Below are 13,325 nucleotides of genomic sequence, written 5' to 3'. Positions count from 1 at the left end.
ATTTAAAGTAGGTTTTCTGTCACTTGCTACCTAAGTACCCTCAAGTGAGGTGCGCTGACTCGGTGACTCAGTCTTAGCCACACACCGCACAGGTAGGCAGTAGGGAAGCAGATCTCAAACCCACGTCTCCTCTCATCCACACGGTGCCGCCTCTGTTCCCTGCCTTATGCTCGTCTTCATCGTCACCAAAGCTAGTTGCCTGTGTGTGCCCACCTTTGCAGTTCAGTCTCCTGCCCTGTCCCTGCTGACCTTAACCCTTCCATGCCATGTCCCTTCTCTATTACCCTGCCGTGATCTGTGGAATTTGTCTCAACCACCAAAATATATCTATGCTTTCCATCTGTTTCTCGGTCCCTGCTTTGTCTCCCTCCCCACCTCACTGATACCTGGCTTTCTCTTGAGGTCTGCAGGCATCTTGTGCTTCAGGAGGAAGCAGCTCCTGGGTTCATACCTTTGTTGTATGCTGTAGGTCCAGCTAGTTTCTGGCTCACTCATTGCTAGAACTCCAGAATATTGCTTTAACTTCATTTTAAAATTCACTTCTTAAAACCAACAAAGAGACTGCTAACTATGGAGAACAAACTGCTGGTTACCAGAAGGGAGGTGGGTGGGGAGATGGGTTAGACAGGTGTTGGGGATTAAGGAGGGCCCTTGTGCGGAGCACCGGGTGACATATTCAAGTATTGAATCACTACACTGTACACCTGAAGCTAACGCTATACTGTATGTTAACTGGAATTTAAATAAAAACCTAAATTGACTTCTTAAAAATGCATGTCCCCTCCCCCCTTAAAAAAGTCATGCCAGGGGCTCCTGGGTGGCTCAGTGGGTTAAAGCCTCTGCCTTCAGCTCAGGTTATGATTCTGGGGTCTTGGGATCCAGCCCCACATCGGGCTCTCTGCTCAGCAGGGAGCCTACTTCCTCCTCTCTCTCTGCCTGCCTCTCTGCCTACTTGTGATCTCTGTTTGTCAAATAAATAAATAAAATCTTAAAAAAAAAAAAAAGTCATGCCATGCAAGGTCCTTGACAATATGTCTGGGCACTCCCTCACAGTCCTTAAGGACCTTGACTCCTTCTTCACAGTCTTCATCTCCTCTGCATTTCTTGGCTGTTACCCTGAGGACATCGACAGCCTCCTCAGGGTGAACTAACACCTGAGTCCACTTGGTCAAATCCAGCTGGCGGCCTCCATCCCTAGTCTTAGGTGAACTCTCAGCAGCATTTTCCACGCCAAGACACACCCTCATTCCTCAAATGCTAACTGCGTCTGTCTTCAGCCACACCTCACTCCCCTGGGTTTTCCTCCTGCTTATTAGTTGTTTATTCTCAGTCTCATCTACTGGCTTCTCCTTCCAAATGCAAAATGTTGGAATAGCTGGAGATCAGCCTTTCCATTTCTTTTCTACTGAGAGTCAGCCGTTCCCTGGGTAATCTTACCCAGTACCATGGCTTTAAGAGTGCTTATCTTCTGGTTACTTTCAAACTTCTCTCACCAGCCCTGGTCTCTCCCTTTGTGGTGGTCCATCTCCAAAGATGGCTGCCACCGATTCCTCCCACCCCCACAAGCATAGGCCACTGGTCTCATCAAAAGGGGGCGTCTGTTTGCTCTGGCCTGCTGACTTGTTTTGACAATTAGGATATGGCAGAAGAGAGGCTATGTCAGTTTGGACCTATCATTTAAGAGGCCTGGTAGCTGTACTCCAGAAACCAATGGTGTGCCGCATGTTAACTAAAATTAAAAAAAAAAAAAAAAAAAAAAAGGCCCGACAGCTTCTGCTCTAATAGTCTCTGGAGAAGCCAGCTTGTGTGTCACAAGGCAGTTCCCTGTGACCATCAGGCCGCAAGCTAACCTCACGGGGAGGCCACAAGGTGGAGCACTGCGGTGGCACACCCGTGAGCGGAATCACTTAGGACCTCCCTGTTCAGGCCAGCAGCCCGCTGAATCCAGCCAAGTGAGTGACCCCAGTTGAAGCCACATAGAGCAGGACTGTCCAGAGTGGCCCAGACAACCCAGGGAATTGTTAAGAAATAACAAATTGTTGCTGTTTCAAACTTAGGGGTATTTTATTAGGCAGCAAAAGAACTGAAACACCCTTGACCTCCAAACTCCTATATCCATTGTCAACATGAAATCTTCACTTGGAAGCCTAATAAGCGTCCAAACTTAACATGTCCAAAATTGGTCTCTTGACTTCTCACCTGCCCAACATACTCTTCCCCTAGCGTTCCCCATCTCAGTAAATGGCCATTTGCACAGCCACAAACATAGGGGACATTCTAGACTCCTTTTTCACACTCTTCTTGCAATCTTATCTACTCCAGCTTCAGAATCTATTCAGAATCCCATGAATTCTTAAGAGTTCCACTGCTATCATCCTGTTCCAAGCTGCCATTGTGATTTACCTAGACAACCACAATTGCCTTCCAACTGGTCTTCCTCTTTCCACATTTGCCCCCTGCCTTCCACCTCACCCCATAGCTGAGATCATTCTGTACAGCAGCCAGAGTGATGCTTGTGAAATGTAAGTGTGGCACTTGGGAAGATGCTCAGCATCTTTCCAAATGCTGGTCCAGCGATCATTAAGAAAATGCAAATCAAGGGGCGCCTGGATGGCTCAGTGGGTTAAAGCTTCTGCCTTCAGCTCAGGTCATGATCTCTCGGTCCTGGGATCGAGCCTTACATCCGGCTCTCTGCTCAGCGGTGAGCCTGCTTCCTCCTCTCTCCCTCTCTGCCTACTTGTGATCTCGGCCTGTCAAATAAATAAATAAATAAAATCTTTCAAAAAAAAAAAAAAAAGAGGGGCGCCTGGGTGGCTCAGTGGGTTAAGCCTCTGCCTTCGGCTCAGGTAATGATCTCAGGGTCCTGGGATCGAGCCCCGCATCGGGCTCTCTGCTCGGCGGTGAGCCTGCTTCCTCCTCTCTCTGCCTGCCTCTCTGCCTGCTTGTGATCTCTCTCTCTCTCTGTCAAATAAATAAAATCTTAAAAAAAAAAAAAGAGGGACACCTGGGTGGCTCAGTTGGTTGGGTGGCTGCCTTCAGCTCGGGTCATGATCCCGGAGTCCTGGGATCGAGTTCCACATCGGGCTCCTTGCTCAGCGGGGAGCCTGCTTCTCCCTCTGCCTCTGCCTGCCACTCTGTCTGCCTGTGCTCATGCTCTCTCTCTCTCTAACAAATAAATAAATAAAATCTTAAAAAAAAAAAAAAGAAAAGAAAAGAAAAAGTGCAAATCAAAAGCCACAGCAAGACCACACCACACCCACTAGGACTGCTGCCATCAAAAACAAAAGTAAGTGTTGGTGAGGATGTGGAGAAACTGGAACCCCTGCACGCTCTCGGTGAGAAAGTAAAATGGTGCAGCTGCCGTGGAAAATGGTGCGGCGGTTCTTCACAGTATCAAATACAGAATTGCCATTGGATAAGCAATTCCTCTTCTGGGCATAGACCCAAAAGAACTGAAATCAGGGACTCAAACTGATATTTGTACACCCGTGTTCACAGCAGCATTATTCACAACAGCCAAAAGGTGGAAATTACCCAAATATCCATCAGCAGGTGAGTGGATAAACAAAAAGTGATATAAACATATAAGGGTCTTTAAAAAGAATGAAATTCTGGTACATGCTACAGCACAGATGAATCTTGCAGCCATTATGCTAAGTGAAATAAGCCAGACACAAAAGGACAAATGTGTGATTCCACTAATATGAGGGAGCTAGAGTAGTCAAATTCATAGACACTGAAAGTAACAGTGGCTACCAGGGGCGGGGAGGGAGGGGGAAATGATGAGTTATTGTTTGATGGGTACAGGGTTATAGAACAGAGAATGAAAAAGCTCTGGAAATGGATAGCTGTGGTGGTTGTACAACCATGTGAATGTACTTCATGTCACCAAACTCTAACGCTTACAAATGTTTAAAATGGTTGACTTTATGTATATTTTATCACAATAAATTTTTAAAAATATAAGTAGGATCATGTCATTTTTCTTCTCTGATGAGTTTCCATTTCACTAAGAATAAAAGTCAAAATCTTTAATGGGTTACAAATACACAAAATATTGTCAAATGAGTCTAGTCATTAGAACAAGAAGTTAGCTGAAAACAAAGTGAAGTTTTCCCTCCTTTGATTCTTAATGTACTCTAGCTTTCCCCCTTGGAGTTATTAAGTACTTCTACTGAGAGGCCGTCTATTGAAAACGGCCAATGATCAAAATGACAATTGGAATTTGAGCCAAAATTATATGTGTTTCTGTTCCATTGGAGAACCAATAGGTCTGAATGATAATCAGTGTCAGTCCCTGATCCAGAGCCATACCCTTGTTCTGGGCATCTTTGGTTAGGCAAACCAGCCTGGTCCATCAAACAAAAAATAATTTGACCTGAGATGCTCAGCTGTTCCACTCTTCAGGAAGGTGATGATGTTTTCTTAGCCCCGGCTGTCTGCCTTAATGTCAAGCAAAAGCAACTTGGACAAGAGAGTCCTCTGGATACCTCTGGGACCTCAGGGCCTTTGCACTTGCTGCGCTCTCTTCCTGGCATGCCCTTCTTTCTTATACCCATGTAGATCTCTCCTTCAACAGCCTCTTGTCTTTACTTAAATGTCAGCTTTTCAAGATGCCTTCTTTGACCACTATTTAAAATTTTATTTCCCTCTCCAGTACAACCTTGCTTAATTCTTCTCTGTGGCTCTTAGCACCTTATAAAATAGAATGTAATTTACTTCTCTATTTTGTTGATTGTCTGCCTGTCCTACTAGAACATAAGGGTGATGAGGGCAGATGCTTTTATGTGTTTCTTTTTCCCCACTATCCCTAGTGCTTAGAACACTGCCTGACACATTATGGCAAGTGTTCAAATATTTTATTTTATTTTAAATATTTGTTTATTTGAGAAAGAGAGAGCCTGGGGGAGGGAGGGAGACAGAGAGAATCTCAAGCAGACTCTAGACTGAGTGCAGAGCCCAACACAGGTCTGAATCTCATGATCCTGAGATCACAACCTGAGCCAAAACCAAGAGTCAGGTGCTCAGCTGAGTGAGCCACCCACAGGCCCCAAGTGTTCCAATATTTTAATGAATAAATAAGTCTGATCATCCGAAGGGAACAATGGCATCTTGGTCCTCAGCAGTGGAGCCTTTCTGCAAGTGAAGTGTACACAATACCATACACAAAAAACAGCACCTATAATTTGGGGGGTTTTTCTAGACTCCCAGAAGCCCAGCCATGAGTGCCAGGTTAAAACCCACTGATCAAAAGTAATTTAGCTGGGACGCCTGGGTGGCGTAGTCAGGCCAGTTGGTTTCTGCTTCAGTTGTGATCTCAGAGTCGTGATCTCTGGGTCATGATCTTGGGGTCATGAGATGGGGCCCACGTTGGGGACCACACTGAGGATGCGGGCTGCTTGAGACTCTGCCCAACCCCCTCATTCGCTCTCTCTCTAAATAAACAGAATCTTTAAAAAAATAATAATAATTTAGCTGTTATCCGTCTTTGGATGCCTCTCCAGTGCAGCCTTTTGGAAACATCAATGCCACAGATGTGATTACTCCTGGGAGTCTCCCAGGAGACTCAGAGCCTTGCAATATTGTGGCAAATACAGCAAAGCTGGCAGCCGCAGTTCTGCTAAGAAAACAAGAGTGTGTGCCAGCTCGTCCTTTTTCATAACTGAGCTATTAATTCAAGTTATCTTAGGAAAACATCCAACAGGAGAAGTACAGGCTCTGAGCAGCCACAGACTGAGGTGCTACCCTCTGTCTCTGGAGGCATAGACCTTCGTTTGAAAACTTATCTCCCAGCTTCATCGCCCTGTAAGTCAAATGCTCACAGAAGCAAAGCTGCTCCCTTGGGAGTCCACTTGGCTCCTTGGGAACAGGAGATGGCGCAGAGTGACACTGATGGGCTTGTAGGTTCTGTTCAATGTTGCCAACTTCTGAGACAGCAGAAGCCGAGAGGACTGATGGCTCCTCAGAGGAGGCGCTCACATGTACAGCATGCCAGATGAAAACTGGTAAGTAAGAATTTTCCAGAAGACCGGGTGATGACAGAGGAGTGGGTAAAAGGCAGATCCCCCCACCCCCCGCCAACCCAAGCAGAAAGTGAGCAGCGAGTAGGCACAGTGGCAGAGGGAGGGAGGGAATGGTGTAAAAGCACAAGCCAGCAATCCAGTTGGAGGGTTTGGAGCTTATCAGGAAGGCTTTGGAGAGCCATTAAAGGAGCAGAGATAGAATAAGATTTATATTTAGTGAAATTTTCCCAGGAAGCAGTGGAAGGTAGACTGGAGGGAGCAAGGAGACCATGGTTGCTTTTAAATAATCATGGGGCAAAAAAATCTGGGCATCTTTGGTTAGGCAAAGACTTGGTATGGATGACCAAGCTAGTGGCAGTGAGGAGAGTGGGAAGGGAAGAGATTCAGAGGATCTTAAGATAGATGGAATTATCCATTAATGGAATTATCCCTAATGTCCTAAACCCTCCATTGTCTGGCATAAATTCACGCCTCTCCCCTGCACCTAGAACTTGTTTCTTAGGAATGATTTTAGCTGTTGTCTATATAGAGCAGAGTACTAGTTAGGTATTGAGTCATTGTCTGCATTCTGTGGTTCAGAGGAAGGACCGCAGGTGAGAAAGGTTTGGGTAATGTATGCCTCCTTATGCTAAGCCCATGGGAGTGGATGAGATTACCCTGAGAAAGCATAAATGACTGTGTAATGACTAGTCATAAATGACTAGTGTAAATGAGAGAGTCAAGGCATGAGGAGCCTGGGAGAGAGTCTAAAGACACACTGGGAAAACCAGGAGACCATGACACCTTAAATTCTCACAGAAGCCAGTGAAAGATAATCTTAAAATGGATGGCGGGGGGTAGTCATGCTCTTTCCTAAAGTGTGGTTATTGTGTCACTGGTGATGATAGAGATGATTCTTGGAGTTTATATGGGCAAACATCTTAAACTGCAATGGTGGTGTGTGTATTTCAAGTAATACTGCACTTATGTTATAAATAATAAGCATATCTGTTACTTATTTTTTATGGTTACTTTGTAGGAAGCATTGTTCTGAGTGCTTCATATGTATTAATATTCTTACTTTATCCTCACCACAACCTTCTAAGATCAATATTGTTGACCCCTTTTAAAAATGAAGAAATGGGGGCACCTGGGTGGCTCAGTGGGTTAAAGCCTCTGCCTTCGGCTCAGGTCATGGTCCCAGAGTCCTGGAATCGAGCCCCGCATCGGGCTCTCTGCTCAGTGCAGAGCCTGCTTCTCTCTCTCTCTCTCTGCCTGCCTCTCTGCCTACTTGCGTTCTCTGTCAAATAAGTAAATAAAATCTTTAAAAAAATAAAAAATAAAAATAAAAATGAAGAAATGGAAGCCCAGAGAGGTCAAATAACTTGCCCACATTCACAGAACTAGTAAGAAGCAGAGCTGGAGTTTGAACCCGAGTGGTCTGATTTGAGAAACTCTGTTTAAAAGAAAGTTACTATTATTATTTTTTTTTTGCTTTGAAATAGATTCCAGTAAAAAAACGAATTAATTTAAAGAAAGCATCAAGTAAAATAATAGACTAAGTGAGCTCAGCTCTCACAATAGTTGTGGATGAGGTAGAAGAATGATGGACACTTGAGGAACTGTGCCCTGGCTGGAGACTCACACTGAGCAATCATGAGTGACATGAGCAAGCGAGAGAAATACGTGACAGTGGCCCAAACACAGTCGACACACGTCCTGAGACCACAGCACAAAAGGAAACATCTGGATTATACTGTTCCCTGCCTAGGGGGGAGGTCAAACCGCATCCTTTCAATTCTGGGCCACAATCCTAGGGACAGACAGTAACAATAAACCACAAGTACGGTATTAACTATTACCTACCACAACTGCCCTTGTTCTTGTGAGGGTTAGATTCCTTAATAAGGTCTTAAAAGACTCACAGGGTTTTTAAAATTCGGCCAAACTCTTCAACGTTATGACCATAGTTAAGTGTGTTAGAAACATGCTAAATTACTTCCTTGATTGCATTTTGAGCATTTCAACAGCTGAGTACATTGTAAATACTCCAGCAGGAATTTTTATTTCTCGTCATTATTTCTTTGGGATCCCTCGAGAAATCAAGAATCTTGTTTATTGCTGAAATATATCTTGTTTAATATCTTTCATGTCTGTCCCTGGTGTCGTACCAGCAAAAACGGGAGTGGAAATGCTCCTAAGCAGAGGGAGAACTGATACAGGGAAACAGAAAGGAAGAAAAGGAAAAGGAGATGTACTGGGGAAGGGAGACAGGACGTACACCTCCTGGGACTCCAGGTCCTCATCTCAGAGAGGGCAAGAAAATGGAGATGGAACAGATTGAATAAGCCAAACATACTGGTCACGAGATACTCCTCCAGGCCCTAGAAGATAATGTCCTAACACCTAAGAGAGAGTTAGGGTGCACCAAGCCAGTGGTGCACGTACCCACACTCCACACCCCTTGCTGGTGCTCGCCTGAGCATTCTCTGGTCCTTTCAAGGTCTTGGTAGCACATAGTTTCCATGGCAACCCCTGGGAGTATTTGTCCCCGAGGCCTAGAAAGCCACGTGCTGTCCCAGGCCCTTGGACCTCCAGGCTCAGTGTGCAATCTTCATGGCAACTTTAGCACGATCGGATCCCATCTCAACCTGCACATCATGACTACACCTTTTGTACAGCTGCCAGAACCAGCCCTCCAAGATTTCCACAGAGCTACTTTTCTTCATTAAAGGGAGAAAACAACATGTATCCCATCTGGTAGGTTGCATTACTAGGAACATTCGAATGTCATTGGTTCTTGCCAGTCCTGCTCCAACCCAGTATTCTGGACTGAAAATCACCCTCAGGTGTTGGGGGGGGGGTGTTGCTTACCTGGCTTTGTCAGCACACTTACTCTCATCTCTCCTCAGGTCCTTCCTCTCAGCCAGAAGATTCTCTGATTATAAGAGATCCATGAGGAGGGTTGCATTATCTCCAGGCACTTGTTGTTGGTTTAAACTCTTCCTTATAGAAAATTTCAAGCATATACAAAAGAACAGAGGAGAGTATAACAAACCCTCACGTACCCCTTGACTCGCTTTAACAGTGATCTTACTCTAGGACAATTTGCCTATCTTCTATGTTTCCACCGACTCTACCGGCCCTAGAGTACCTTGAAGAAAATCCTTAAATCTTTTAGACTGCATCTCAAAAAGGCAGCTCTTTAAAAAAAAAAATTGGATGTAGGCGTGTTTAAGCCTGGGTTCATGTGTGTAAAATGCTGCTGCATATATGCATTTTCCTGAGAAAATGGTTGGTAGCTTTCATTATATTTTTAAACTGGTCCAGAAGTCTAAAATTTAGAAATCATTGCTCTAAGTGGGACAATGAGAAGAGAGTCAGTCTGCCTGAGAGTCAATAATTCTCAATGAAAAACCTCATTTCACCATCATCGGCATGTGACCCATTTGGAAAGATTTTTCAGAAACTTGTTTTTTAGGAATGATTTAGAGCTGTAAATGTCTCTTTTAATGGTTTTCAGGATTAAATATACTCTCTCAAAACCAAAAATAATAATTTAGAGAGCAGAGAAACATTATTTAGAGGCACCTATATCGTGGACGATATAGTCACCTACAAGGGCTTTCCAAATGAGCTCCCAGCCGCCCAGTGAAGAAATCTGAGTCGGAGAACCAGAGGGAGGGTCAGACAGAACAATTTCACCCTGGGCATTAGCTCAGGAGCATAGCCTCTGGGCAAAGAACTGCTCAAAATGTCCTTACGTTGCAAACTACAAAGGAAAATGTTATTTCCAGAAATGTGATATGAAAATAAAAAAAATTCAGAAACCATACTTACTGCTGATTAAGTCTAAATAACTAAGTTATTTTAATAAAACAGACATAAAATAGACATTAACTTTTTTATTTTCAAAAATCTGGGTTAAACAGTCAAGCTGCACATACATAAACCAAACAACTTAAAAAAACAAAAACAAAAGCCCAGAACCTTGCAAATTGTTAACAGACGCTAAAAGACTACCAAATAGAGAGCTGGACTAGATGAACAAGAAAATCCCGTCCACCTCTGACGCTCTGTGATAGAAGACAGATGCCACCTGGGTTTTCCCACACGTGTGCTCCCACGTGCAGTCAGGGAAGAAAGAAAAAGCTGAAAATGGTACATTAAATGTGTTCAAATTACTGACCATTTCTTATATTATTTAGAACGATGTTTCCAGTGTTAAGAAATGATGGATATCCTCCTCTACACTAAAAAAACAAAACAAACAAAACAAACCAACCAACCCAACATACCCAGAACAGTGAAAACATTAGGACACATTTTTGTTGCCATCCTTTGGAACGTACAGCCACATAGAAAATATTTAAAATTTTAAAGAAAAGCACTGCGTTTCTCATCTAAGTTGTGTTAGTGAACAGACTTTTGTCAGTCACAGCCAAGCAACAGGGGACCCTGGAAAAGGTTACACTTGGAACCTCTCCAGAAGAGATTCTCTCCATCTGGAAGAGGTTTGCTGTGCTACAGAATGAAAAAGGAAGCAAATGCAAAGCAATCTATTAACCACTCTGTTGCTAAATTTAAAGCAAACATGCTGGTTGTGTTGAAAATTTAATTTAGAGCTTAAATTGCAAGGAAATTTGGGGGCACAGATAAACCTTTAGACTGCCAGGAAGGAACTGAGCATTAAGGCCAATGATACTCAACATTCCTGGGTCTTTTCAAGTCCTTCCAGTGCAAGCAAATGAAAAACCAAACAAAACAACCCAGCTTCAGTTCCAACGCTGACATGAGACTCCAGAAGTAATTAATTAGTTGGGCGGGTGGGGTGGTTAGCTGCTTCTATTCTCTTAATATCTGAATTTAAAACTTTGAGTCCAGCGAGGGAAAGCACGGTCACTGCCCCAGGCTAGCTTCCTGCTGTTGAAACAGAACCTTCCTTATTTTCTAAAACAAGGTTTGTTTTCCCTCGTTCTCTTTTTAAAACACAGATATAGATTCCGTGATTTTCTAACTTAATAGGTAATACGGCTGGAAACCACGTATCTAAAAGCTAGTTCTGGATTTGAGGAAAGGCGACCGGCACGAGGGATTAACCTTGGCGAGTTCTCATCCAGGCTCTCAGACCTTTTGCCTCTTCTCACTGGGAAGTAAGAGAATCTCTCAGAATAGCATTTTAGGTGGAAGCAGAGGAAATTGAGGGCCATTTAAATTTTATTTGTAAGGAATGTATCTGAATTTTCTATTTATGTGATCATGACAACACATCACTTCGGTAATAAAAATGAAGGAACACGACGCTGTGATATGACAATTATTTTCATGTACATTTTCTTGAGTTAGGGAAGCCCATTTGCGTGAGGACTTTGGGCACTTTTAGATACGTGGCTTCCAGCCATATTACCTATTTAAGAGCGTACATAGCCTTCTTCTCGTGGGTAAATGATCTGATGTTTAATGCCCCAGAGTGCCTTGAAATTATATTAAGCAAAAATTGTTTTTTTAAACCAAACTTTGTAGGTTACAGTATGGTTTATTAGAATAATCCATAGGTGGTTTATTTCCTGAATGCTTGTCATAACTAAAAATCCTTTTGTATTTAACATGGATCAAATTCCAGAATTCCACAATGTTTCCCTCCAGAATTCCCTATTGTTTCCTGGCATTTGGTACTACAGAGCAGAAGGTTGAAGCCAGAAAGCTCTTTTGTTTTCTGATAGGTGACCTGTTACTTTCTGACAGAATTTTTCATTCTCTATCCTCAGTAGTTAAAATTTTTGCCAGGAGGTGCCTGGGTACAGGTTTCTTTTCCATTTTTCGGGGGTGGGGGAGGGTGGGGGGCTGGAATGCAGCGAATCCTTTCACCCTACATACACAGATTTTTATTCTATTCAGTAAAGATTTCATTTTTGTAGTCTGATGATATATTTTTTCCTCAACAGTTTTTCCATCAGGAAAGCAAAACTCAGGAATATTACCTAATGATCCTAGTCTTCCAAATCCATTATCTTTCCCCATTGTTTCCATCTCTTAGTTCTTTTGAAAGAACATGAGGAAGAGAATCTCAAGTCTGTCCTTCACATTATTGATTTGAGTGTTTCTAAACTCAGTCCTGTTCTTTTCTGTTTCCAGTGTGGATTGTAATCTGTGCTTTTAGCTTCCTTGCAATCTTTCTTTCTAATCTCTCTTCTTTTTCATTTTATTCTAGAGCCTTTTTCTCTAAACCCACCCCCCGTCTGAGGTAACGATGGCCGAGCGGAAGCAATTCTTCTGTTCTTTCAGTTACAAGAAGAGTCCTACCATTTTCTTGTTTCTCGCAGTAGACAGCTTTCATTTCCAAATGCTCTTGGAAGCTGTTTGTTTTCCTTGGTTCAGTCATTTTTTTTTTTTTTTAATATACCCCCCCCCTTTTTTTCTCTCTGTATCCATCCTTAAATACAATCCTCTTCCCGATCCAGTATCTGCCCGTGGTTGTGCTGTCTCCATGTGAGTGTTTGTCAACTTTCTTTTGTGGGTATATGGTGCGGTGGATAAGGTAGTATGCATATCTCCAAGTCCAATTTCAAGTTTAATGCTTTGCTATTGAAGTGCCTTCCCAATCCTTCCTACTGTTTTCTAGATCTCTGAACTAATATCATACATGAAAAATCACAGTATTTGCATATTCTGCTACTTCTTTGTATCTGCCTTCACCTAAAGGACATTTTTCACAGAATGCACCATGACTCTAAGAAATCTTTCTGCTTTCTGCTCACATTTTAGCCCTAAGGTTTGGAGTCCTGGGCAGAATGAAGGGGGGGGTGGGGAGCAGGAAGGCAGAAGGGGTGGGATATAGAGAAATCTTCATGGTCTCTCCATCTGGTTAAGAGATAGGATCAGTCAGTTATTTCTCTGGCTTGGGAGATCTGATCCTGAGTAAGTAGGCAGACACTGTTGGTGAAGAAAACGAGTTACTAAATATCTTTCAAAGTTCTTATTTCTCAGCATGTCCATTTCATGACATGAAGCCGGAGAAAATCCCGAGTTACCCCCTGGGATATTTTGCCTCATTCCAGCACCGTATGCCTCATAACTTGTACCAATTCCGTCTAGATTCTAGAACAGAGATTTGACCTTCTTTGGAGGTTTTTATGAGTGTTTCTTTGGGACGTTAGGAGTTCAGTGGGGGCTTCTGCTAGCCACATGTCGTTCTGTGAGATGCAATTCAATAATTTGTTTTTAAAAATCCAAATCTTCCCAGTGATGGTATGGAGGAAAGAGTTTTGGATTAATGTTCTGGTCCCGAATCTATTTACTGTCTTGCTAACCTTGGACGGCCCC

The sequence above is a fragment of the Enhydra lutris genome, unplaced genomic scaffold, assembly GCF_002288905.1.
Source record: "Enhydra lutris kenyoni isolate GAN:26980312 unplaced genomic scaffold, ASM228890v2 scaffoldscaffold13, whole genome shotgun sequence".
NCBI classification, from domain to species: Eukaryota; Metazoa; Chordata; class Mammalia; order Carnivora; family Mustelidae; genus Enhydra; species Enhydra lutris.
The sequence above is the reverse complement of the archived record's forward strand: the minus strand, read 5'-3'. Positions refer to the sequence as shown.